Consider the following 27,385-nt stretch of genomic DNA (forward strand, 5'->3'; position numbering starts at 1 on the left):
CCCGTTACCCCTTAGGACACAGGCTCTCTGGTTTTCTTCCAGCTTTGCAGTCCATGTAAGCATTTTGTTAACAGCAGGTCAGCTGTTCCAAATTCACAGTGGCGATCAACATAGACCTCGTTATTAAGGGTAAGAAAATGCTTTTTTTCCAACCTAGTTTTCTAGAAATCTCTCCTTTGTTAGAAACCATGACCATTAATGCTTTTGTGAGTGTATTTTATCAACAACCCTCCTTCCTTAAGTAAAATTGCCTGGCTCCATTCCAGGTGCTTCACAATGACTCGAAACTGCTGCCAACAGCAGACACTGGCATCCTCAAGGTAATTACCCAGCGGACAGAGTCAGCACTCGGCTTTTCTTCTACATATTAAAAAAATAGTAGTTTAGTATCCTGGCATCTGTTGAAATGTCTGAGTACCAGGTCTCTTTACTCTATTAATCAACCGCTATAGACTTTTTGGTTTTTTAAGAGGAGCTAACTTTGATCCAGGTGTTATAGGATTTAAAAGCAAAGATAACTGCCATCTCAGATGTGTATGGCATCCTACAGTTTACAAAACATTTTCATCGTTGTCATGTTTTCCTTCCGACAACAGATTAGATAGTATATAAAATGCAGTGACAATCTACGGGAGAAGATTAGACTTATTTTTAATTTTTAATTTTTAATTGGGAAGAAAACTAATATCTAACATTTTAAATTAGGAAGAAACCTAATATCTAACATTGCACTAGGCATTGTAAATTTTTATATATGTTTTCTCATTTTTCCTCAAAACAATCTTGCAAGATAAATTTCACTGCCCAAATCTGCCTCTGAGAAATGAATAACTTGTCCTAAGTCACATATTTGAAGCCGGCTCCAAAGCCTGGTCCTTCCACAAAATCACACAGACTGATATTAGTTACAGATATTTTCTGCAGGAATAAAGAAAAAGTATTGTGGGGCACCTGGGTGGCTGAGTCAGTTAAGCATCTGCTTTTGGCTCAGGTCATGATCTCAGGGTCCTGGGTTGGAGTCCAGAGTTGGGCTCCCTGACCAGCAGGGAATCTGCTTCTCTCTCTGCCTTGGCCCTTCACACACAACCCCATCTGGGTCATATTTTCTCTCTCTCTCTCATAAATAAATAAATAAATAAATAAATAAATAAATAAATAAAATATGAAAGAAAGAAAGGAAAGAGAGAGAAAGGGAGAGAGAGAGAAAAAAAAGGAAAAAAGAGCCACAGAGTGCTGTATTTTAGTGGTCCTCATGCATTAAGATGTTTGTGAAGTCAGCAATGGAGAGGTCAAGTGAGATTTCATGTGCCCTAAGGATCTTCCGGGTCCTTCGCCCATGTCCTTCTTCTCAACCTCTTCACCTGACTGAGAGCACATGGAACTCCCATCCTGATCTCCATGGCTACGTGGATAAGTTCAGGTCCCTGATCTACCCAGAAGAGCAGGCAGTTTGAGAAAGCAATCTAAATAACTTGGAGGAGCTTCTTTTTGGTAGGGTTCTGACCAGTGGTGAATAACAGTCCTGCCAAAGAATCCCTTCTTTTCTGTTTCATAAGCACTCATTCTTGGAAATAGACACTGTCCAATTTGAGAAGGAATTGGTTCTGTTCTGATAATTACCTAGAAATGAACTGCACATAAGCTACAAAGTGAGTTTAACTCATACTGGTATAAAAAAATGTGCAGATATAAGTAGCTCCCCAGTTCTCAGAAAATGAACCTCTATTTCCACTACTAGTGGGACTCCACATATTAAGGTCTATTTCAAGGGAAGTTGCACAATATGTGCCCAAAGCCCTAAAATTTTACACCATTCTTCCCAGGAAAATAGAGCCTAGAAATATGTTTTTAAAAAACCAGAGTTTTGTAAAAAAAAAATTCTTATAACTCAGTGGGTCATCATATATCAACATATTATTTTCAAACCAAACTGCAATGTTTAAATTGCTTTATGGAAGTATTATTTATGTATGCTAAACAATATATAATTAAATTATACAACCCAATGAGTTTTGGTTCATGTTTCTGCCCATGAAACAATCAGGAAAAATCATGATACTGGACAGTTCCACCCCCTCATGCTTTCTCATCCAATCCTCCCTCACTCTTGTCCTCAGGCAACTGCTGTCACTATAGAGCACTTTGTATTCTATGAAATTATACGTAAATGGAATGATAAGCACATTATTTTTTGTCTGGATTCTTTGGGTCTGCACAATGATTCTGAGATTCATCCATGTCACTGCATGTGCCAGTAGTCCGTTCTCTTTTTTTTAAATTAACATATAACGTATTGTTTGTTTCAGGAGTACATGTCTGTGAATCATCAGCCTTACAAAATTCACAGCCTTCACCATTGCATGACACCCTCCCCAATGCCCATCACCCAGCCACCCCATTCCTCCCACCCCCCCTTCCCCCCAGCAACCCTCAGTTTGTTTCCGGAGCTTAAAAGTTTCTGATGGTTTGTCTCCCTCCCTGGTCCCATCTTGTTTCATTTTTTCCCTCCCCACCCTTCATCACCCCCTGCCCTGCCTCTCAAATTCCTCCTATCAGAGAGATTATATGATAATTATCTTTCTCTGATTGACTTATTTCACGGAACGTAATACCCTCTAGTCCCATCCAGATCATTGCAAATGGGAAGATTTCAATTTTTTAATGGATGCATAGAATTCCATTGTATATACACTGCACATCTTCTTTATTCATTCCTCTGTTGATGGACATCTAGACTCTTTCCATAGTTCAGCTGTGGTGGACTGCTGCTATAAACACTGGGGTGCAGTTGCCCCCTTTGGATCACTACATTTCTATCTTTAGGGTAAATACCCAGTAGTGCAATTGCTGGGTCATAGGGTAGCTCTATTTTCAACTCTTTGAGGCACCTCCATACTGTTTTCCAAAGTGGCTGCACCAGCTTGCATTCCCACCAACAGTGTAGGAGGGTTTGTTCCCCTTTCTCTACATCCTCTCCAACACCTGTCCTTTCCTGAATGGTTAATTTTAGCCATTCTGACTGGTGTGAGGTGGTATCTCAATGTGGTTTTGATTTGTATCTCCCTGATGCCAAGTGATGTTGAGCACTTTTTCATGGGTCTATTGGCCACTTGGATGTCTTCTTTACAGAAATGTCTGTTCGGGTCTTCTGCTCATTTCTTCATTGGATTGTTTTTTCATTGGGTGTTGAGTTTGATAAGTTCTTTATAGATTTTGGATACTAGCCCTTTATCTGATATGTTGTTTGCAAATAACTTCTCCCATTCTGTCGGTTGTCTTTTGGTTTTGTTGACTATTTCCTCTGCTGTGCAAAAGCTTTTGATCTTGATCAAGTCCCAATAGTTCATTTTTGCCCTTGCTTCCCTTACCTTTGGCGATGTTCCTAGAAAGAAGTTGCTGTGGCTGAGGTCAAAGAGGTTACTGCCTGTGTTCTCTTCAAGGATTTTGATGGATTCCTGTCTCACATTGAGGTCTTTCATCCATTTTGAATCTTATTTGTGTGTGTGGTGAAGGAAATGGTCCAGTTTCATTCTTCTGCATGTGGCTGTCCAATTTTTCCAGCACCATTTGTTGAAGAGACTCTTTTTTTTTTATTTATTATTTTATTTATTATTGCTAAGTAGTGTTGCATCATATGTAGGTACCACCACATTTTATTTATTCATTCACCTATGGGTGGACATTTGGGTCACTTTCAGTTTGAGGTATTACAAAATACTCATATATAACTTTTGGTATGAACAGGTGTTTCATTTCTCTTGGGTAAATAAATATCTGAGCAGTGGAATGGCTTATCGATAATGTGGTAGGTATATGTTTAATTCACTAAATAAAAATTTTTACATCATCTAAACAAAAAACAATAATTAAATAAATTAATGGTACTATCTCCAAATGGAACATGATGCAACATTTATAATTTAAAAACTATGATTCTGAAGAATATTATGAACAAGAGAAAATGTTCATAAAGCATTAAGTGAAAACAACTTAAAAATGGGCTTTCAATGTGTATGATCTTTAGAAAAATGATATGATGTACAGTATTATCAATAATCACTTTTTCAGATGGTAATTTTCATTTTTTCCAGCTGCCTTTCCTTTCTAAATATCCTGAGATAGAAATCTATAATGAGGGAAGAAAAGTAGTTATATAAACTATATATATTATGTATATTTTTTCTTTTATTTTTCCCAAAGGCAAACCAACCCTATGAAGGAAAGAGTTTTCCAAGCAAAGAACTCTGAGGAGAGATAGTAGAGTCAGAATAAAAGTTTGAAGATATGTGAGTTGCTTGGCTTCTAGCCAAAAGATAGATGACCAGCTATTCATAGAAATATAAATAATAGTCCTTAACTTCTTTCTGAAGCAAAGCTTTGGATGAATATATAAATAAACTCTAAAATTCACCTACCATTTTACAGTTTACCAAGTGTTTTCCACATATATCAAATCTGGTTAATTCTCAAAACCACCCTGTAAGTGATCCCAAAGCAGTGTATTGCTAGAGAAAAACTATAAGCACAGGGTGTGGTGCATAAACAATGAACTTTGGAACACTGAAAAAAAATTAAATTAAATTAATTTTTTTTTAATTCACCCATTAAAAAAAGATTTGCTAGCAAATAAAGCTACCTCTTCAAGATCTTTATTCAAAAATATAAGCTTTAATAAAGATCAGTTTATCATAGGCTTACTTTGTACATCCCACGTGTGCAGGTGCTTGAGGAGAAAAACCATCATGGTGTGTGCCAGTGAAGGGCACACTCTGAGATGTCTTTGTAGTTCTGTGAGCAATCTTGGAGATAGAAATAGGAATCTAGGTTATGGATTCTCCCTATCTATAAACTTAAGCACAGAAGCAGAACCCTAAGAAGATTAAGAATATTTTTTTCTTCATCTACCTCCTCATTACTTAAATCCATTATTTGTGCTGTCTCCTCAACTCTAATGATATTCTGTTCAGTGACCGATGAGTGACCCCCAACTCTGAGACTTAAGTTCAGTAAACCCGGGTCAGTGCCATGAAGTCTTCACAGGTTTGAGCAGATTCTGTAATGAATCTTTCTCTGGTTCCTGCTCTGACCTTCTTCAGAAAAAGGATTGTTCATTAACTTTTCATTGGGAAAGTATAGGCCAACAAAGGGTGTGGAGCTCTCACATATGGAGCTAAACAAAGCAAAGCTAAAACTAAAGCAAAGTTACCTAATTTCTTCCTCCAAAATTTTAAGTCCTTTTTGACTTTCGTCTCTTTATTTATACAGTATATTTAATTTACTTTGTTCAAGTTTGTACTATGATTTTATACAAAATTTTTCCCAACCAAATTATAAACTGTCTCTTATTGCTCATCTCATTCGCCTCTGCATTGGTTGTAGAACTTTGAAGAAAGCAGACAGCGTAGTGGCTTTATATAGTAGGTGTTCAGTGTGTTCAATATATTGCTTGAATTTAATTTGTTTTATTGATTCATGGTCCATTTTGCAAAATACTAACAGGTTAATGTACCTTAACAAGCTGCTTTCATCATATTTTTTCTGGCATACTGAGCTTCATGAGTGATCGCATTGTCACCTAAGGTGATAGTCCAATATAGACAATGGACTTTCTATTTGTTCTGTGTGTTTGCTCTATGTTGCCCCCAAAATTCTTCTTCCTTCCACCTTAGCAAGAGAGATACCTGTGAAGGTCTCAGTATCTTTAGTATGATCAGCACTATTTCTAGTCCTGACATGTAACTCCTCTGTGAAATTTTACTCTACTTGCAAGCTAACAAGTTAAAAAAACATAAAATTCCCATGTCAGAGACAAAGGACATTTGTTACTCACAGCATCAAGCGCCAGAGTGCTAGCTTTTATGCTGGCTCTCTGAGACAGTGACACAGAAAGGTCCAAGTGAAACCATCACACGCAGTAGGTGCTATTACAAGAAAGAGACTCTGAGGTTAGGGAACTAGAATCTTTTATTATGGTCAGAAATCATGCCTGCTTTTTGCTCTGGAAAGAAACATCTCTGTCTCCCAAAACCATAAGTAAATTATTGTGGAGGGAAACATGATCTCTACCATCCAAGGATGTTTGCTATGCAAGTCTAGAGTGAAGGCCAGTCAATGTCTTGCTTCCCAAGATACACAGAAATACAAGAAGAGACTCCTAGAGAATTATCTTGCCAACACCTACCTCTCATTCCTTTGTCATCCCTGTTTCTAGAGAATTTTCCCATGAGTTTCTCACTACACTGCCTACTCTAAATAATCTGATCAGTAGAGGCTGGGACCAAATCCATTCAGTTTGTCTAATAAAGTATTCAATAAAGGTTACTAACAGCAAGACTCCAAACAGCAGGATGAGGCCAGCCTGAAGTCACAACCTCAACCATCCCTCCTAGGATCCTAAATCCAGCCAGCTAAACAAAAACACATGGACCATCATGGTTTACTTTAGGAAACCAAGTGACTTTCTCTTTACGTTTCTGTGTTGACTTTCCCACTTGACCTGAAACATTAATTCTTATACAGCAGGATGTATTTGGCACGTTCCCAGACTCTGTGTCTTGACTCATTAGAAGGAAGCCTAGAATAATCTCACAATCCATAACTGTTCTTACCAGTGAATTGGAGCTAAACTGAATGCTTTCTAGGGTAAAGTTTGTGTCAATGAGACAAATTTCTTACCACTTTTTCCCCCTACTTAAACGACACCTATCATATGGGTAACTGTCCATTATAAAGATAACTGTCTACAAGGTGACCATAAATAATGATCCAGTTATTCCTCAAAGAATTTCCTTCTGATATCTAAGGGTGGCTTTACTTTAGATATATCTAAAAGCTGTATGATCTATTTTTGGTGTATCCTTAAATACTCAAAGGTCTCTCATGATCACAAATAAGATGCCAGTCACCATATTTTTGGAGAGAGACAAGTTACTGAATGTCTGGCTTCCTTACAAAAAATTACAGTCTTGAAGGCATGAATAGTACCACCTAAAAGAGTTCACAATTATTAGGGACTGCCAAGTGGAGTCTACATCAGTCTGATGGCAAAGGTAGACAATATCTCCAGGATAACCTCCCATTCAGATGGCAGATCTTGGGTTTTCCAGTTTACTTTAAATAAGTATTTTTGGAGAGACACCCAAAAGTCAGTCTTTCAGTCTGTCATGTTTATCCACACCACAACAAATTACTGAAAACAGTGGAGAAGACATCAGAAAGTGATGACAGGTAGAAACTGAGGGCATCCCCTACTCTTATGGGTCCCCTGATAGACTTGTCAGCAAGTTTAAGAGAAAATGTGATCAAATTGTGGTCAGGACTATCTCATCAGGAATGGCAAACCCAACACTCAATTAAATTTAAGGTATTTGCAATAGTTTGGGAACACTGCAACAGGGTATTTTCCTTTGTGAAGAAAGTTCCAGAGATAACTCTGGAAGACAGAGATCATTAATATTCGTTCCCCCCTCCAATATCTCTCAGGGTCTAAGTTGTTTCCTCCCAGGTACCAAGATTGTTGTTTTCATTCCACTGCTACAATAACATGACCTGTTCCCCACATGCACTCAGAACTTTTCTTCAGAAGAGCCAAGTGCAAGTGGGAAAAGTAAATGTTTACAAATCTTATATAGACCCATTATATCCCCAGATTTTGGCCCAGAGGGCCTCCATGTGGGAATTCTGCAAGCAATGTATTCAACCAAGTGTTTATTACCTTCAGGCTCTTGGACCTTGTCAACCAAACAAAAGAATCCAAAAGCCAAACCAGAATTAAATTTCATTCTCCTAGGTTCCCACCTGGTCAGGCTGTCATTCAGAAGGTATGCCAACTAGGTTGACCTGGGATTTTTGTTGGGGAAAGAAAAAAGCATCATTCCCAAGAATAGTCAGGGAAGAATCCCAAATTTTCAAAATACTTCTATATTATTTCCTATTTTATTCATGCTGATCATTTACCCATAAAGTAGCTGAGAGAAAATGATCTCTAGGGATATCTCTAGGGAGAACTCATGAGGGACCAAACTGCCTTACTAGAGTATACAGAAACTAAAGGAGGTAGAATCAGAAATCTTTTTGAGTAAAGTTTAAAGGAGGCCATTCCAAGCTCAATAATAGCAGATACTGATGTATGACAAGGAATGCATACCGTCCATCAAATATCTTTCTTATTAATCTTTGTTGAGTGGTTGTTGCAACAAAGCGGACACTACAGCATCACATTTTTAGTCTGAAAATTATCTAAAAAACTGAAAACATGGTACAATTAGTTTCAAAGGACACATGGTAAGACCTAGATCAGCTGAATGGACTGACACGGCCACACACTTACCTGAATCAGCAACATAAAGTCTATCTCACCCAGTCTACAATGGTAGGAGTGTCTTTGTGTATAGTATGATGGTAGACCCAGGCACATTTGGTGATTTGTGTAGTTCAGGCTTCATAAGCAGCTTGATTACAGTTGGTCTTATCAGAGAACAGGCCCTTCCTGAGAGCATCCTTGTGAGTGACACAGATGGTTCAATCAGCAATCCCAAAAGTGCCTTTAATCTGCTCCAAAGGGTGCTTTTAATTTACCCCTAAGGGTGTCTTTAATCTGTCTGCTTCTGGTTTTCCAAGTGGCAGACCAAACAGCCAGACCACCAGCAATAGCTCAAGAATCAGTAAAAAATATAACAAGTTCATAAAGGCACATATTGGCCAAAGCTATGAGAACACCCCTGTGTCCTGCCCACTGGAGTGGAAGAGTTTAGAGTGAACAACCACATCCATTTTCACTGTTATGCAGCTGGTACAGCAGCACAGTAGACGCCAGCTTAGCCAAGCCATCTGTTAACCAGCCCCAGTCATTTAGGAGAACCCCTGGAAATCGAGAGTCCCATTGAGCCAATGACTTTGCTACAAGCAGTGGAGTTGGGAGTGAAATTTCTCCCAAATGGAATGGCTGTCACTTTTGCATGAAAACTGAGATACTGGTGGAGCCAGACCCTCTATATTCTTAAGTGTGCCATTTCCAATTGAAAAGCAATCTCATTGGACCCCTCTCACCTTATCAGTCAGTAAGTATGAATTGATCCACTCCAAAATAAAAGCATCAGGCTGTAGAGTATCAAATTCTCTATGAGTTAAGGTTTGGTTTTGACAAAAGTTGAATAGTAAGGGGCACCTGGGTGGCTTAGTGGGTTAAGCCTCTGCCTTCGGCTCAGGTCATAATCCCAGGGTCCTGAAATCGAGCCTCGAGTCAGGCACTCTGCTCAGCAAGGAGCCTGCTTCCCCTCTCTCTCTGCCTGCCTCTTTGCCTATTTGTGATCTCTCTGTGTGTCAAATAAATAAATAAAATCTTTTTTAAAAATGTCCAATAGTAAACTAACAGCTGCTTTTCAAAGGGGAGGCAACAAATCCAAAATGCTTCCAGGTAGAGGCTGGGTCCCATTGCTGGAAGCTCCCATTGGTAAATTTGTAAGTCACAGAGACTTGTAATTCAAAGTAGTCTTTAGAGTTAAGGGACTTCAAAGTTATGAGTCTCTCTCTACATGCAACAATTCGTAATCAGACTAATCCTCTCTGTCATTTATGGGACTGAGAAGTAAAACCATGTAACTCATCAGTTCTTCCAACCATTCACTGATGTGAAAACATCAGTACACTGAATTGTCTCAAAGCCCCACCCACAAAGTCATGTTAGCTTTCCTTTTTCACTAATCTTTCCCAAAACCCCTGAGTTGAATTCAGGGACCCGTGTCCCTTCACAAGATTGGGTAGAATGGTGACTTGGGATGCCTGTATCAACAGAAACATAGGAGTTGAAGTCACCCAGAAGTTCCCTACCTTACTCAGACTAGTAGGGACTGGTATATTTGGCCTTTGGTAGTCATTGAGGACAGAGAGACCTCAGTCTTATTTCTAATCATCTTCTCCTTAAAACAGCTGGGTTTGGAGTAGTGGAGGAAAGTCTAGGTGGCACTAATAACATGGTATGTTTGCTTTCAGTTTTGAGTAATATGGTGGCAGCTTGTGACTCAACAAAATGAAATTCCAGAATTTTTTATCCACTCAAATTCCATCTACTTCCACTTTGGGAACCCTTTAACTCAGCAGCCACTGGAGCATTATCTTCTACCTAGGACTTCAGGGTTTACATTTTTGTGAACTCAGGCTTGACTTGCATAGTAGCACCTTTTTTTTATAGATAATAAGATATAAAGATTTATTAAACAATTTCCTTATTTATGGGTACTGCATCACTTTCTACTTCTTAAGCAGATAAAATTTTTGTTCTTTTTATGACAGTTTTATCAATGTATAATTCACATGCCATAAAGTTTACCTTTATAAAGTATGCAACTCAATGATTTTCCATATATTTCATAGAGTTGTGCAACCATCACCACATTCAATTTTAAAATATTTTCTTCACCTCCAAAAGAATCCTCAGACACATTAGCAGTCACTACCCATTTACCACCACACCACCCCCACTCCCAGCACTTGGCAACCACTAATCTACTTTCTGTCTTTATGGATTTGCCTATTCTGGACATTATTTCCTATGCAGGCTTCACCTGCTATCCAAAAGTAGAATGTTCCTATGAAATCTTCATAAGCCAAAATGGCCTAAAGCAAAGAAGCAATTTCCATTTCATGAAAGCAAAAATCATCTTCAGATTTCTTTCAGTTAGCAAAAACTGAATCTAAGATAGTTCTTTTACAAAAGTGATGTGGCATAAAGCAAACTTTCAGAATACAAGGGAAACCTGTAAACAGAATAATGTAATATATGGCCTTCTGTGTCTGGGTTCTTTCATTTACCATAATGATTTCAAGTTTCAGCCATGTATTTTTTTGGGGGGGGAGGCAGTATTTTAGTACCGAGGTATAATTCACACAACATAAAATTCACCATTTTAAAAAGTATACTACAATTCAGTGGTTTTTAGTATATTCACAATATTGTTCATCTATCACTGCTACCTAATTCCAAAATATTCCCATCATCCCAAAGGGAGACTGTGTACTTGTTAGTAATTCCCCATTCCTTCTATCCCCTGACAAGATTTAGCTGTGTCATATGACATGTCAGTACTTCATTCCTTTTTATGACCAAATGTTTCATCATATGAATACCATGTCTTATTTATCCATTCATTAGTTGTTGTACATTTGAGGGTTTTTTCTACTTTTTAGCTATTATGAATAAGGTTGCTATTAACATTCATGAACTAGTTTTTGTGTAGACATATATTTTCAATGTTCTTGAGTTTATGGATAGGTGTGGAAGTGTTGAGTGTTATGGAAACTTCATGTTTAACTCGTGAAGGAGGTGCCAAACTATTTACCCAATCAATGGTTTTACCACACCACCAATAACTTATAAGGATTCTAATTTCTCTACTTCTCTACCAATCCTTGTTATTATCTATCTTTTTTATTATAGCCATCCTAATGTGTGTGATATCCCATCTCATTGTGGTTTTGATTTTCATTTTTCAAGTGATTAATGATATTGAGCATCATTGTATGTGCTTTTTATGCTTATGTATCTTTGAAGAAATGTCCATTTATGTCCTTTGCTCATTTTTAATTGGAGTATTTATAGTTTTATTATTGAGCCAAAGACATATTCTATATGGTCTAGATCCAAATCCTTTATTGATATATGATTCGCAAGTATTTTGTCCAATTCTGTGGTTTTCCTTATTTTCTTGAAGATGTCCTTTGAAGCACAAAAGATTTTAATCCTGATGAAATTCAATTAATCTTTTTTTTTCCTTTTTCTTGTGATGTCTTATCAAAGAAATCTTTGCCTAACCCAAGGTCATGAAGATTTACTACTATAATTTCTTCTAAGAGTTTCAAAGTTCTAGCTTATACATTTCGGTTTATGATCCATTTTGAGTTATTTTTGTTTATATTTAAGGGTCCAATTCCATCCTTTTATACATGTATACCAGTTGTCCCAGCACTTTTTAATATTGAATTGTCTTGTTATCCACATTGAAAATCAATTGACCATGAATGTCAGTGCTTATTTCTAGATTATTTTATTCCATTGATTTATATGCCTACTCTTATGCCACAGTAACACCTTTTTTTAAGGAGTCCGTCTTAATCCCAAGCATTTGCTTCTTCATTGTCATGGTGACATCTTGTAAATTCTTGCCTGATTTCAATACAAGGAATAAGAGAGTATTCTAGGACAATGGGACTGATCACCAGAATGTATTTGAATTCCTTTGAGGCAGTTTCTCATTCTCCAGTGGGTCACCTTGATCAACATTGAAACCTTTTGGGGGCAAGAGCCCAAGTATTATTCACGCCATATCTATGGTTTTCCACAGGATTTTGTCTCTCTCAGGGAAATCTCCCCAAGGAGCAGAACACCCTGATAGCTGCCAAGTCTTGCTGCAAAGAACTCTGAGACTTTTTATAGTCATCTTCAAATAGATCTAATGTTTGCATAAAAGGCTGCATGCAAGAGGGACTGAGCCATGAGATGATCTTGCTGTTACCTTCTTTCCTTCACAAGCATTCCGTGTTCCTTCCTATCAAGAGAATCAGCCAAAGTTCTAACAAATTGCTTAGATTCTGATCATAGTGGTCCTAAATGTCAGGATTGCATAGATGCATGTCTCCATAACTGTTAAATGTCTGAAATGTTACCTTACTTACTAGCTCACAAGTTAACCTGCTGCATTTTGGTGGATGCTAGCAGAAGAAATGAAACCACTAAATCAGAGACAAAGGACAGATTCTTGCTCACAGCAATAGCACTAAGAATAATAGCAATGGTTCTAGTTACCTACACCATATTCCTACATGGTAATACATGACATATGACATCTTCACAAGCAGCAGATCACACTCCATGAGAGAAACCCAGAGCTTTGGGAACCCGATCCTCTATAATGGACATACAAATGTTTACCGTTGTTCTGGAGGGAAACACTCTCTTTACCTTCAACAGCTTTAATAAACTTGCATTTTGCTCCAGAGGAAGACATCATCTCTATCTTCTAAGGAAGTTCACTATATAAACATCTTTAAAAAGATAATTTGAACGAAGGCTGGTCAATGCGCAGAAATGTGAGAGTCTCATAAAGAATGGTCTCTCAACAGGCAGCAACTGACAAAGTGCAATGTTTTTCTCCTGCTTGTCGGATCCCTCCTAAGCTTTTGTTGTGAAAACATCAAGTGCAACTCTACACAGAATAGCAGTAAGGTATGGGGCCATACCCTATTTTGTTGATTTTTTTTTTTCCTTATACCTTCCTTGGACAAAGCCTATTCAGTGTCTAAACAAAGTGATTTTTTGTGGTATTCTGTGTTTTACAAGAGTCCTAGTTTAACAAGTCCTCTTCTGAAAGATACTTTAGTGGATCTTTGTTTGGAGGTTATGGAGGAATTGTAAGAGATATGTGTGTGTATGTGTGTGTGTATGTGCACATGTGCTTTTTTTTTAAGACTTCATTTTTTAGAGAAGCTTTAGGTTTACAATAAAACTAAGAGGGAGATATAAAGATTTCTCATATACCTTTTGACCCCATACCTGCATAGCCTCCTCCATTACCAACATCACTTACCAGAGAAGTACTTGTTTTTCTTTTTCTTGTGTATTTTTTGTTGTTGTTTTTGTTTTGTTTGTTTTGTTTTGTTTTGTTTACTAAGGTTGAATCTACATTGACACATTATAATCACCCAAATATGGTTTATGTTAGGTTTCATTCTTGGTATTGTACAGTCTATGGGTTTGGACAAATATATTATTGTAAATCCATCATTATAACATCATACAGAATATTTTCATTACCTGAAATCCTTTGTGTTCCACTGATTTTACTCTCTCCATAGTTTTGCCTTTTTCAGAATGTCACATCGTTAGAATTATACAGGATGTTGCCTTTTTAGTTTGATTTCTTTCATTTAGTAACATGTATTTAAGATTCCTCCATGTCTCTTCGTGCCTTAATAGTTCATTTCTTTTTAGTGCAGAATAACATCCCATTGTCCAGATGTGCCAAACCTTTTTTATCCATATACCTACTGAAGGACATCTTTGTTGCTTCCAGGTTTGGGTAATTATGGATAAAGCTGTCATAAACATTGGGTGTGTAGGTTTTTGTGTAGACATAAGTTTTCACCCACTTTGGGTTATTACCACAGAGTGGAGCTGCTAGACTGTATGGCAAAAACATGTTGAGTTTTGTAAGAAACAACCAAACTGTCTTCCAAAGTGTCTGCTCCATTTTGCATTCCATCAGCAGTGAATGAGAGTTCCTGTTGCTTCATATCCTCACCAACATTTGGTGTTGTCAGCGTTCCAAATTAGACCACTCCCATGTGTGCATAGTAGTATTTCATTGTTGTTTTAATTTTAATTCCACTCATAACACATGATGTGGAGCATCAGTTCATATGCTTATTTTCCATGTATATATCTTCTTTGGTGAGGTGTCTCTTAAGGTATTTGGACCATTTTATAATTGGGTTATTTATTTTCTTATTGTTTGTGGTTACCTTTTGAACTTCAGGACTCCACATTTTTCTTCTTTGCTTCTTTTCCTATTACTGAGAGGTGATTTTTTTTTTTCTTCCCTTTTTCTCCAAGTTTTGTTGTGCCTTCCATTTATTCTGTCTCCCAGAATCTAAATATTTGAAGATCGAGCCTTCAAACTGTACATACTTTTAAGTCTTTTCCCTGTAGTCTGTGTTCTGATCTCTTGTATACTCCTCCTCGTCCTTCTTCTTTTCCTTTATTATTTTTTTTTTTTAGCAATTTTAGACTTAAGATAGGCTCAGTCTTTTTAGTGGTGTGTTGAGATTGACCCCTGGCTCCTTTACAGTCCTCCATCTTCTGTCTTCCCTGCAGTTTTTCTTAGCCTCTCTTTGAATGCCAAAAACCATGCTGTGGAGGAGAGTTGGGGTGCGAATCTGAGAAACAGCTCACTAAAATTTGGTCACTTTTCTTTACAGTTATTTTGAAGTTTGGGCATTTTCTGTTTTTAAGTTATGCCAAGGGCATTGTTTTGGCGTCAACTTATCTTTCCCTTTTTATTATTCTGTATTGTTTTTTGGAGGAAATATTAGGGGATGTTAAGGAAGGCAGCCACCATTTCTTCCAGCTACCTAGAAGTCCTACACAATTTATAAAAACATGGATTGAAATATGGATTACTAAAGCACTTCTAGAGTTTCTCGTTTGATAAGCCTGGGGTGGGGCATGCAAATGTATATTTTTTACAAATATCTAGTTGATATTAAATGCTGTTTAGGAACCACACATTGAAAGCACTTTTCTGGTGCAAAATAGCTACTTGAGAAAATGAAGCAAGATGAAAGGATTATCCTCCATAATGTAGGAGTGTGTACCTGACCCTAGATTATATTACACTTACACTGATTGCTTCCATCTGACACGGCTTCAGGGCGGGGGGGAGGGGAGAAAAAAAAATATATATCTTAGGTATTTAAACTATGAAATTATATCAGTAGAAGATGGAGATGAAACTGAAACAGTAACTAAAGATGGAGTCATATATATTGGTCCATGAGAGTGGTATCATCATAGCTCAAAGTCTGAGGGCACAGACTTACAAAGAGAGGACAGAAGCTGAGAGCGACACAAGTCCATATTTTGAAGTAATGATAAAAGCAAAGAAGAAAATGAGATAGGATTACATAAAGTAGATGAAGTGGTACAGAACTGGGGTTGGGCAGTGAGGCAGAAAACTTGAGATTTGTATAAATAGACTAACAAATATTCATATAAATAAAAGCAAATTTATATTTGTATAAATAAAAATAAATTTAAAAAGCCTTCTCTATGGAGATAATATTTGAACTGAGAATAAAATGAATAGTAGCAGCCAGTCGTGGAAAAATCAAGGGAAGAAAATTCTAAGGGGAAAACAAGTGTGAATGTCCTCAGTAGGAATATAAATAATAAAAATGACAGCCTTGAATTGACATTTTCATAGCTCTCTGACCAAGGGCCAAAATGTCTCTTTCCCACTGGTTTTCACCTGAAAAATACTGGAATTGAGAACCCAGTGGGTTGGTTTCATCCATGCACTCATTGTTAACTCAATTAATGGCCAGAGAATTAGGGTTCTATCTGAATAAGGAAGAGGGAGCAAGGAAACAGCCATGGGGCTTGTGTTGGAAGCCAGGTAACCACTCCAATTTATACTTAATACATTGTGTCTCTTTTCAATGTGTACGTGTGTGTGTGTGTACATAATGTGTGTATGTGTACATTATGTACACACATCCTTTCCTATACATACAATTTGAAAAATGTCCTTGCTTATCATAATACAGTGCTTTATATACAGCCATATTAATCTTCTCCACTAGAGAAAAGCCAAAGCCATATTCACTTTCTACATCTCATTTTCTTTTATTTTTTAAAGATTTTATTTATTTATTTGAGAGAGAGGGAGAGAGAGCAGAGGGAAGAGTAGAGGAAGACTCCCTGCTGAGCATGAAGCCTGATGATCAAAATTCATAATTTTGATGAATGGAGCCTGTGGGGCTCCATTAAAAAACCCTGAGATCATGACCTGAGCCGAAACCAAGAGTTGACCGCACAACCCACTGAGTCACCCAGGCACCCCTGCATCTCATTTTCAAACTTAATCAGATCCTATATACATGCCTCAGAATTTTTTAATCTTTGAGTTAAAATTGCAACCATCTTCAATACTTCTAATTTACAAGATATACTAAAAGATCATCACATTTAAAACTCCCATGATGAAAAGTAGAACAAGAGAGCAATATCCAGTACCATGTTCTCCTTTCTAGGAAAAGCATAGATTTCTTGTTGAAATCTGGCCAGCCTCACTTTTATTCTTCGGGAGAATTTCTCTTGTCATTATCCTTCAGGGCTAAGAAGGGGAACCGAACAGGGCTTTTTTATTAAAGGCCACTTTCCTTTAGCAGACCTTTTATTGTTGGCACAATTATGGAAACCCAGAGGTTGCCTAAAAGAAGATGAAATTATAGACCTTAAAATATGGGCCTGGCTGACCCAGTGGCAAACACAAGAAGTGAGAGAAGCAGCTATGGTTAATTTACCTCTGACATGGGACTTGGTCCTCTTAAACCAAACCTTGGTTCATGTCGGCAATGGCTATTGCTCTTTGTAGTCTGTGGGAGAACATATGTGTTGAAATTTGCAATACAATGGATAGGAGAGTAGAAAAACTTCTTAAATATTCATAATTTTCCCATTATGGATTTACCATTCCTGATCATATTTCTATTTCCAGTCTTTGAATATAGATTATACCTGGAGAAGGAAGAAACTTTGTAAAGGGATCACTTTCTTTTCTCTCTTTCTTACTTTCTTGCAGGGGGTAGAGATTATCTTTTTCTTTTCTGACCCAGTCTATGGAGGAGTCCTTTATTTATAGAGCACTCTAAGGGCAGGGGGCAGGGAAATACCACCAATGCAGGAACCTATAAAAAGGAAAAGAGAACATGATCTATGGAATTTTATTCTGATAGAGATCCTGGATACTTTTTGTAAAACCCATAATACATACACATAAACACACACATACATGCACATAAAGTTAATCTAGTAATCCATCCAAATAAATCAGCAGTTGTCGGCGTGCTTCAGACACCTAAAAATATTTTCTTTCCAGTTGGCTATTTTATCTAGATGTTAGCCAGTAGATTTAATTTTTCTTAGGAAATTCTATTTATCTTTTTCTTGTCCAGTGATTTCTAAAATTTGTAAATGTAGAATGTGTATTTAATGAAATGCACACAAACTCTCAATAAATAAAACAAGTAGAAGCATATTTATTAGTATATTTTACACTTGCAAATATTAACTGAATTCAACTTTATGACACATACTTGTAAAGCTGATCAATAAATAAGGCTAATTTCATTGGTCATCTTCAGTGTGTTAAATGTCATATAACACATTTGAATGTACCTATTTTCTTTTTAATTCAACTTTTAAAACAACTTAAAATAAAGTATAAAAAGGAGGTTTAAATCATATGCAGAATCTATAAACACCTCTGAGGAATAAACATAGTTTGAAAGGCACAGTCTAGATTGCTGTATTGCTGTATCTTGCCATATTTCACTTTGCAAATTTCTGTAAAGCACTGGCTATACTAGTTAAACATCCCCACAATATAAAAAATTGTCTTCCTCTAGTTCCTTTAAGTGCAAAGTACATTTGGAGCTATTAAATCACTTTTTAAAATTATCCTGGTTAAATAGTAACCTCAAAAGCCGTCAATAATTAATGTGTCTGGTAGATGCCCAGGAATCACTGATCATAGGTTCTCTCTTATTTCCCTATAAGACACTCTTCTTAGAAATTTGTCAGGATAGAGGGACACCTGGGTGGCTCAGTCAGTTAAACATCTGCCTTTGGCTCAGGTCATGATCTGAAAGTCCTAGAATCAAGTCCTGCATTGGGCTCCTTGCTCAGCAGGGAGCCTAGTTCTTCCTCTGCCTGCCACTTGCCCTGCTTGTGTGTTCTCTTTCTTACAAATAAATAAATAAAATATTTTTTATTTTTTTTAAAGAAAGTTGACAATATGGAGATTGATATTTTCAACTTTCCATTGTTATAATCTGTTAAATGTTAACTTACAAGAGAACATTTGATATCCTGTATGAACTAGCTCACATACACGTGTTTATGTAGGAAACTGGAACTCTGAGTGGAGTGTATGTGTGTGTGTGTGTGTGTGTAAGGATATATTTGGACAACCACTGATTAAATGAAAAATAAAAGATCAATAACCCCCTAATATGGACATTCTTTGGGCAAACATATTAGATAACTAAATATATAATTTGAATTATTTTTAAATATTTTGACTCCATGTTTTTTCCAAAAGGGGGAGATTATAGAACTTAAGCAATAAAACAACAAAATAAACATGATTGATTTAGGACTGGCTGAAGGATCAGGTCACCTGAGTTGGAGTTCAAATTGGTTCTATGACTTTGGTGATCAATCTAGTTTCTCAGAGCACCCCTTTATTCGTTTGCATAATGAGATTGTTTAACAAGCAGTGAGCCTCAGTAGAAATCACCTGGGGTGTTCTTAAAGATGCTGATTCCTGGGGCTCATCTCCACCTAACAAATCAGAATTTTTAGAGCTGGAGCCAAATTTTGGTGTTTGGTGGTCTTTTTCCTAGGTGATTCTAATGTATGAACTGGGTTGAGAACCACTGCTTCTCCTTAGAGTCTCCTTAGCCACCAAGGACATATTTTTCTTTAAGTTTCCTCTGGTATTCCAGTTCAGGGTTCCACAAAATTTAATGAGCATCAGAATCATGTGGGGGGGGGGGCGGTTTACTAAACTACAGGTTTTGGGTCCCATCCCCCATGTTTCTGATTCAGGAGGTTGGAAGTGGGGCCCCATAATTTGCATCTCTAACAGGTTCCCAGATGATGCTGTTGTTTTTGATTTGAAGACAGCATTTTGAGAATTACTGATCCACCAAGGCCTCTTCCATAGTGTGATGTGGGGCTCGATCCCAGGACCCAGGGATCATGACCTGAGCCAAAGGCAGCTGTTTAACCAACTGAGCCACCCAAGGTTCCCCCTGTTTGAAAGGATGGAAGTTCTCAGCTTTGCAAGCAAGCTTGAGACCAACTTCTAAACACTTCATTTTATAGCTGAAATAAACAGAGGCAAAGAGAACGGAGTAATTAACAATGTCATGGTTAAATGCTCTGTGGCTATTAGAATCACCATCCCCTCTATCTTTTCCAGTGTTTCAGAGGAGAATTTTTGCTCCCTAAAGAATTTTTGTCAGTGGGGTGCCTGGTTGGGACAGTATGTAAGTGTCCAACTCTTGGTTTCAGCTCAGGTCATGATCTCAGGGTCATGGGATTGAGCCCCTCTTCCAGCTCCATACTCAGCATGGAGTCTGCTTGAGATTCCCTCTGCCCCTTCCCCTCCCCCCTCTCTCTCTCCTTAAAATAAACAAATAAACCTTTTTTTTTTTTTTAAGATTTATTGTCATGGACAACAATCTTAGTAAATGCTACTAAATATTGAGTTAATGATAGCTGCATTCAATGAGTTCCTACCATGTGTCAGACACTGTGCTTTATTTAGATAGACCATCATAGTCAAAAATAAAACTTAACTGAGGTCTTCTTATGTGCCAAGCACTGTCCTAAGTGGCTCTCATTGTTTCAGTCCATTTAGTTCTCACAGAAGACCTCTGAGGTAAATAATATTAATGCCCCTGCATAACAAATGAAGCCGTGGAGCAGGGGAGGTTAAGCAACTGGCCCAAAGTCACAGATGCAGAGTAAGGCAGTCGGCCCCACCGTCCTGCCACCTTCCTCTCATTCAATTCTGCCAACCATCTACCAGACCAATATTAATGCCTGTCATTTTGCAGATGATCAGACAAGGTATACCGCCCATACATATTAAGGTTAGGATCAGGCAGGCTGTGCCAAACCAGGGAACTGGGCAAGGTGGACTTGTTGGCCTATCTTTGGGCCAAAGAGGAAGTCTCTCTCTCATCTTTCTGTTTTCCAGTAAGGATTACACTAGAAAGTGATGCAAACAGAGCATTGCGGACGAATTCTTTTCCTCCCGCTGTTCATTCGCTTGTTGTCCCACAGCTTGTCCTGAACATGTCTCCCCCTGTCTGGCTTCTCTGGGACGTGTGTCAAACACAGCTAGAGGGGGAGTCACATTGACTTGAGACTTTACTTTGCTGCACAGGTTTTTCTCCTTCCCTCACTAAAATTAGGCTTCCATTACTTATCAAGCACTACGTGTTTAGTGAATACCTACTATATTCATGGCACCATGCTATGCATTACCAAGATAAAAAATTCTGAGGCCTTATGTATATTGTCTTCACAGTTCTGAGTTTCTGGTTGGGAAACCAAGAGAAATTAATCAACAAAATGAAGCTAAAAATGATAAAAAGGACTAAATAGTGAAACAGGCTATTAAAAAGTGTCTGGGACACCTGGGTGACTCAGTCAGTTTAGCATCTGCCTTGTCTCAGATCATGATCTCGGGGATCATGCCCCTGGGATCAAGCCTCACATCAGGCTCCCTGCTCAGCAGGGAGTCCATTTCTCCTTTTCTCTCTGCCCCCTACTCATGCTCTCTCTCTCTTTCTCTCTCTCTCTCTCTCAAATAAATAAATGAAACCTTAAAAAATAAAAATAAAAAGTATCCAATGTCCAGTCTAAAAAAATGGGTGCAAAGGAATCCAAGAGCTAAGAAATGATACAAGCTAGAATTATCATCTGAAAAAAGGCTTACTAGTGGTCTCCAAAATCGATGTATTTATAACCTTTCAAAAAGAAAGTTTACATAAATGGGAGGGGAGGGAAGTTATTTAAATGAGGAAGGAAAAGCCTGAAGAAAATGTGTAGTGGACTAAGGCAAACACTACCACATCACCTGGTTTAAGCACTAAATAAGCTCTGTTGGGGAAACATCCAAACCAAAAAAGGAAACACACACATACTCACATCTCTCATAGCCCCTCCTTTACCACCAAACAAAACTCCACCAAAGAATCTGACAAAAGAGTTGTGGTTGAACCAGGATTCTTATAAAACACTCAATACCACAAAAAAAATTAACCAAGAAGAAAATCAACAGATCTATACAGCAGTATTGCAAAAGGTCAGTACACATCAATTTCAGAAGACAAATACTCCCCCCCAAAAAACCCAACCATGAAACAGAAGAAAACTGCAAAATGACATTCCAAAAAGAACTAAATACACTCAAGCAGGCATCTGAGGACATGAAACAGTTCTCAACATAAGAGAACTTGAATTCTACATGCAGATACCCTTCTTGAAGTATCTGCAAAGAATAAGCTTTACAAGTTAAGGATGTGACTTTTCTTTTTAAAGATTGATTTATTTATTTTAGAGAGGGAGCACACGAGCAGGGAGAGGAGCAGAGGAGAGGCAGAGAGAGAATCCTCAAGCAGACTCCCCACTGCATGAAGAGCCCGCCCTTGGGCCCCATCCCAGAACCTGAGCCAAAACAAAGGGTCAGACACTCCCTTGACTGAGCTACCCACACACCGCAAGGATATGGGGATAAAACTTCAGCGAGAGGTCTGATGGTGAGCACTTTACAGATTGTTTGCCAGGGTTTCTCAACTTTGGGCCTATTGACATGTTAGGCCGTATAATTGTTTGTTTGGGGAACTCTCCCAAAAGCTGTAGGGTATTTAGCAGCATCTCCAGCCTCTATTCTCTAGGTGCCAGAAGCAACACCATCTTCTGCCCACTCCCATATTCAAAAACGTATCCAGATATTGCTAAATGTCTGCAAGGGAGGCTAAATGTATTTATTTGAGAGATAAAAAGAGAGTAGGAGCAGGGGGAGGGGCAGACAGAGAGGGAAAGAGAGCTTCAAGCAGACTCCACACTGAGCACAGAGGCCAATGCGGGGTTCCATCTCACAGCCCCGAGTTCATGACCTGAGCTGAGATCAAGAATCAGACATTTCACCAACTGACCCAAACAGGCACCCCTAAAAACCAACTTTTTAAATCATAGGACAAAGGACACAAATATTGCAGAGGCAAAAAAATATGGAAATACAGGGAAATACACATAATTTAAAAATACTAACATATACCAAACATATTAGACATATCAATTAAGAAAAAAAAGCTCAACACACATATTAACTGAAGGAGATTTTTAATGTGTCTCATAAATGTGTCTCAAACCCCAAGTGTATCCTGGACACAAGAACCAAATTTAAAACAAGAAAAATAAACAGAATAAATGGGTGGTATACAAAGGTATATCAGACAAATGGAAAGAAAAAGAGATGAGTAATGATCCTGACGTCAGACAAAGTAGAAGTCAAGCCAAACAAATAATAAGTAAGGGCACTTTTTTTTTCTTTTCAGCGTAACAGTATTCATTGTTTTTGCACCATACCCAGTGCTCCATGAAATCCATGCCCCCTCTAATACCCACAACCTGGTTCCCCCAACCTCCCACCCCCTGCCCCTTCAAAACCCTCAGATTGTTTTTCAGAGTCCATAGTCTCTCATGATTCACCACCCCTTCCAATTTCCCTCAACTCCCTTCTCCTCTCCATCTCCTTTTGTCCTCCATGCTATTTTTTATGCTCCACAAATAAGTGAAACCATATGATAATTGACTCTCTCTGCTTTGCATAATCTCTTCCAGTCCCGTCCATGTTGCTACCAAAGTTGGGTATTCATCCTTTCTGATGGAGGCATAATACTCCATAGTGTATATGGACCACATCTTCCTTATCCATTCGTCCGTTGAAGAGCATCTTGGTTCTTTCCACAGTTTGGCGACCGTGGCCATTGCTGCTATAAACATTGGGGTATAGATGGCCCTTCTTTTCACGACATCTGTATCTTTGGGGTAAATACCCAGGAGCACAATTGCAGAGTCATAGGGAAGCTCTATTTTTAATTTCTTGAGGAATCTCCACACGGTTCTCCAAAGTGGCTGCACCAACTTGCATTCCCACCAACAGTGTAAGAGGGTTCCCCTTTCTCCACATCCTCTCCAACACACGTTGTTTCCTGTCTTGCTAATTTTGGCCATTCTAACTGGTGTAAGGTGGTATCTCAATGTGGTTTTCATTTGAATCTCCCTGATGGCTCGTGATGATGAACATTTTTTTCATGTGTCTGATAGCCATTTTTATGTCTTCATTGGAGAAGTGTCTGTTCATATCTTCTGCCCATTTTTTTATATGATTGTCTGTTTTGTGTGTGTTGAGTTTGAGGAGTTCTTTATAGATCCTGGATATCAACCTTTTGTATGTACTGTCATTTGCAAATATCGTCTCCCATTCCGTGGGTTGCCTCTTTGTTTTGTTGACTGCTTCCTTTGCTGTGCAGAAGCTTATGATCTTGATGAGGTCCCAAAAGTTCATTTTCGCTTTTGTTTCCTTTGCCTTTGGAGACATATCTTGAAAGAAGTTACTGTGGCTGATATCGAAGAAGTTACTGCCTATGTTCTCCTCTAGAATTCTGATGGATTCCTGTCTCACTTGGGGTCTTTTATCCATTTTGAGTTTATCTTTGTGTGCAGTGTAAGAGAATGGTCGAGTTTCATTCTTCTACATATAGCTGTCCAGTTTCCCCAGCACCATTTATTGAAGAGACTGCCTTTTTTCCACTGTATATTTTTCCTGTTTTGTCGAAGATTATTTGCCCATAGAGTTGAGGGTCCATATCTGGGCTCTCTACTCTGTTCCACTGGTCTATGTGTCTGTTTTTATGCCAGTATCATGCTGTCTTGGTGATCACAGCTTTGTAGAAAAGCTTGAAATCAGGTAACATGATGCCCCCAGTTTAATTTTTGTTTTTCAACATTTCCTTAGTGATTCAGGGTCTCTTCTGATTCCATACAAATTTTAGGATTATTTGCTCCAGCTCTTTGAAAAATACCAGTGGAATTTTGATCGGAATGGCACTAAAAGTATAGATTGCTCTAGGCAGTTTAGACATTTTAACAATGTTTATTCTTCCAATCCAAGAGCATGGAATGGCCTTTCATCTTTTTGTGTCTTCTTCAATTTCTTTCATGAGTGTTCTGTAGTTCCTCAAGTACAGTTTGTTTACCTCTTTGGTTAGGTTTATTCCCAGGTATCTTATGGTTCTTGGTGCTATAGTGAATGGAATCGATTCTCTAATTTCCCTTTCTATATTTGTTAGTGTATAAGAAAGCCACTGATTTCTGTACATTGACTTTGTATAGTAAGGGCACTTTTTAATGCTAAACATGACAGGTCACAAAGAAAATATAAAATTGATGAATTATTGTCCATAAAATAACACAGTAATCATCTTTATGAAGCAAAAAATACAGGAGGTGCAAACAGACATAGATAAAAAAAACCTAGTAAAAATACAAGACTTGAGGACATCATTTACAATAAAAGTCAGATTAAGCAAATAAAAACTAAAGAGACAGGATACTTAATACAATCAACAAGGTAGAATTTATGGGTATATGTCAATCTCTACAATCTGATAATACAGGAAGAAACTTTTTCTCAAGGACTCATGAAACATTCACAAGAATTAACCAAATATTAGGTAAAAAAAATTGGTAATTTCATATCGTAGAAATATTATAGTACAGCAAAATTAGAAGTTAGGAATAAAAACACAGAATAGCCCTTACACCTGGAAATTTTTTTAACTATTAAATAACTCTTTAGTTAGATAATACAAACTGAATTTACAGAATTTTTAAAAAATAATGAAAATAAAAATGTTACATACCAGAATTTGGAATACATTTAAACCAGTGATCAGAGTAAACTGCATTGCACTAAACATTTTCATCAGTAAAATAAAGGAATGAATATAACTGAATTCAATTACCAAATCAAGAAACAAACAAACAAATAGATACAATAAACTGAAAGAATTAACAGGAGAAGAATTAAAGATAAAAACAGAAAACAAAGATAAAAACAGAAACCAAATAAAAACAGTAACATGGACCTAATCAATAAATCAAACTCCTGTTCAGAAAAATCATAATAGACAACCACCAGCCAACACGGAAGGAAAAAGAAAGAGATCACAATATGCAAAATATGAAATGAAATGGAGACACAACCACAGAAATTGAAAAACAAATTCATAAGATACTACTCTGCAGATGCCTTTACAAATAAATCTGAAAACCTGGATAAAACAGATAATTTCTTAGGAAAATACAGATTGCCAAATTTGAGTCCATTAGAATTAGAAATTTTATTATGAAGATCAACCAAACTAACTTCCATGGAAGATATAGAGAAATTTATTAAGGAACTACCCTACAAAAAAGCACCAGGTTCAGATGGGTTCATATTAGAATTTTACCAAATCTTTAAAAAAGATAGTTCCAGTGTTCTACATACAGTTTAAGAAGAAATTCCCGAGTTATTCTTACAAAGCACCTTTGATATTAATACCTAAACCTGACAGACACAATATGAAGAAAGAAAGGAAGGGAGGCAGGGAGGGAGGAAGGAAGGAAGATAGAAAGAAAGACCAATATCACAATATCTACTTACGGATACTAATGCAAAACTCTAGGTTAAATTATTAACAAACAGAATTCAACATCACAAGAAGGTAATAAGCTATTACTGGCTGCAATGTATTCCAGTCATGCCATGTAGATTTAATATTAGAAACTCCATTGATATCACGTAATATGTCCCAGGGAACAATTATGTAATTATTTCCATATGTGTTGAAAATTCCTTTAAAAATTTGTCACTCATCCATGATAAAAACATCCAAGAAAATAAGGCTCAAAGGCTACTTTTCAGGAAATGGTACCATAAATATAGCTCATTCTAAAGCCAGTGTTTTACTCAATGGGCAGAACCATAGAGGCATTTCCACTAGAGTCAGAATTGAATCAAGGATGTCCACTATGTCTATAAATTATTATTATTACTGTGTCAGTGTTAGTTTTCTAGTATTGGTAATTATACTGTGATTAAGGAAAACTAGATGAAGAGTATATGGGAACCATTTTTGCAACTTTTCTGTAAGTCTACGATTATTTCAAAATAAAAACCTTAATAATAAATGACTGTATCAGTCCCTTCAGTTGATTCTGATGCATGCTAAAATTTGAAAATTACTGCACTAGACTAACAGTCCTGACCTCTTCCCTTTTATTATTTCTTGCCATAGAGGTGACATTCATTTGTCTATTATTTCCTAGGTGGATGATATGAACCAGATGAATGTCCTTTCTATTTCTCATTCTGCCTTTGATCTGGAAGAGTTTCTTGCTGTATGGAACCAATCCTTCACTCAGGCTGACCTTCCCAAGGTCTGGACTTTGGGCAAGGGTGAGAGAGGAATTTGAACTATTTTGACGAACGTTCCAGAGTCACATTTTCCAATCACCTTATCAATAATAAAGCCGATATCTGCCATTTCCTGCTTCTGTCTTTCCATTGGTTTTGAACTTGTGAAGTGGAGACCTCCCTAAAACCCAACACCTTAGTCCAATCAACTATGACCAAGGCATAGGGGGTCACGCGATCTTTACAGGACACCAAGTTCAGTGCAAGCAGTGGGAAGGGCAATTTCCTAAATTAATTCCTGAGTGCAGGTAGGAAGATACATCTACCAAAGGACAGTAAAGTAACTTGTCATTTAAAACACACGGGGGGGGGGGGGGCGCCTGGGTGGCTCAGTAGGTTAAGCCGCTGCCTTCGGCTCAGGTCATGATCTCAGGGTCCTGGGATCAAGTCCCGCATCGGGCTCTCTGCTCAGCAGGGAGCCTGCTTCCTCCTCCTCTCTCTCTCTGCCTGCCTCTCTGCCTACTTGTGATCTCTCTCTGTCAAATAAATAAATAAAATCTTAAAAA

At 37.7% G+C, this 27,385-nt stretch overlaps 2 long non-coding RNA genes across 2 annotated transcripts; one reads left to right on the forward strand and one right to left on the reverse strand.

The window, feature by feature from the left end:
- Nucleotides 1-26,948, forward strand: LOC116582012. The gene is made up of 2 exons (XR_004282349.1): nucleotides 1-129; nucleotides 26,732-26,948. It is a non-coding gene; the product is annotated as an uncharacterized LOC116582012 (long non-coding RNA).
- Nucleotides 4,700-9,950, reverse strand: LOC116582011. Its single transcript, XR_004282348.1, has 4 exons — nucleotides 9,829-9,950; nucleotides 9,049-9,099; nucleotides 5,831-5,921; nucleotides 4,700-4,799 (listed from the first exon to the last, which is right to left on the reverse strand). It is a non-coding gene; the product is annotated as an uncharacterized LOC116582011 (long non-coding RNA).
- Nucleotides 26,949-27,385: the final 437 nt, after the last annotated feature.

This window comes from Mustela erminea, chromosome 21 (genome assembly GCF_009829155.1).
Source record: "Mustela erminea isolate mMusErm1 chromosome 21, mMusErm1.Pri, whole genome shotgun sequence".
Lineage (NCBI taxonomy): Eukaryota > Metazoa > Chordata > Mammalia > Carnivora > Mustelidae > Mustela > Mustela erminea.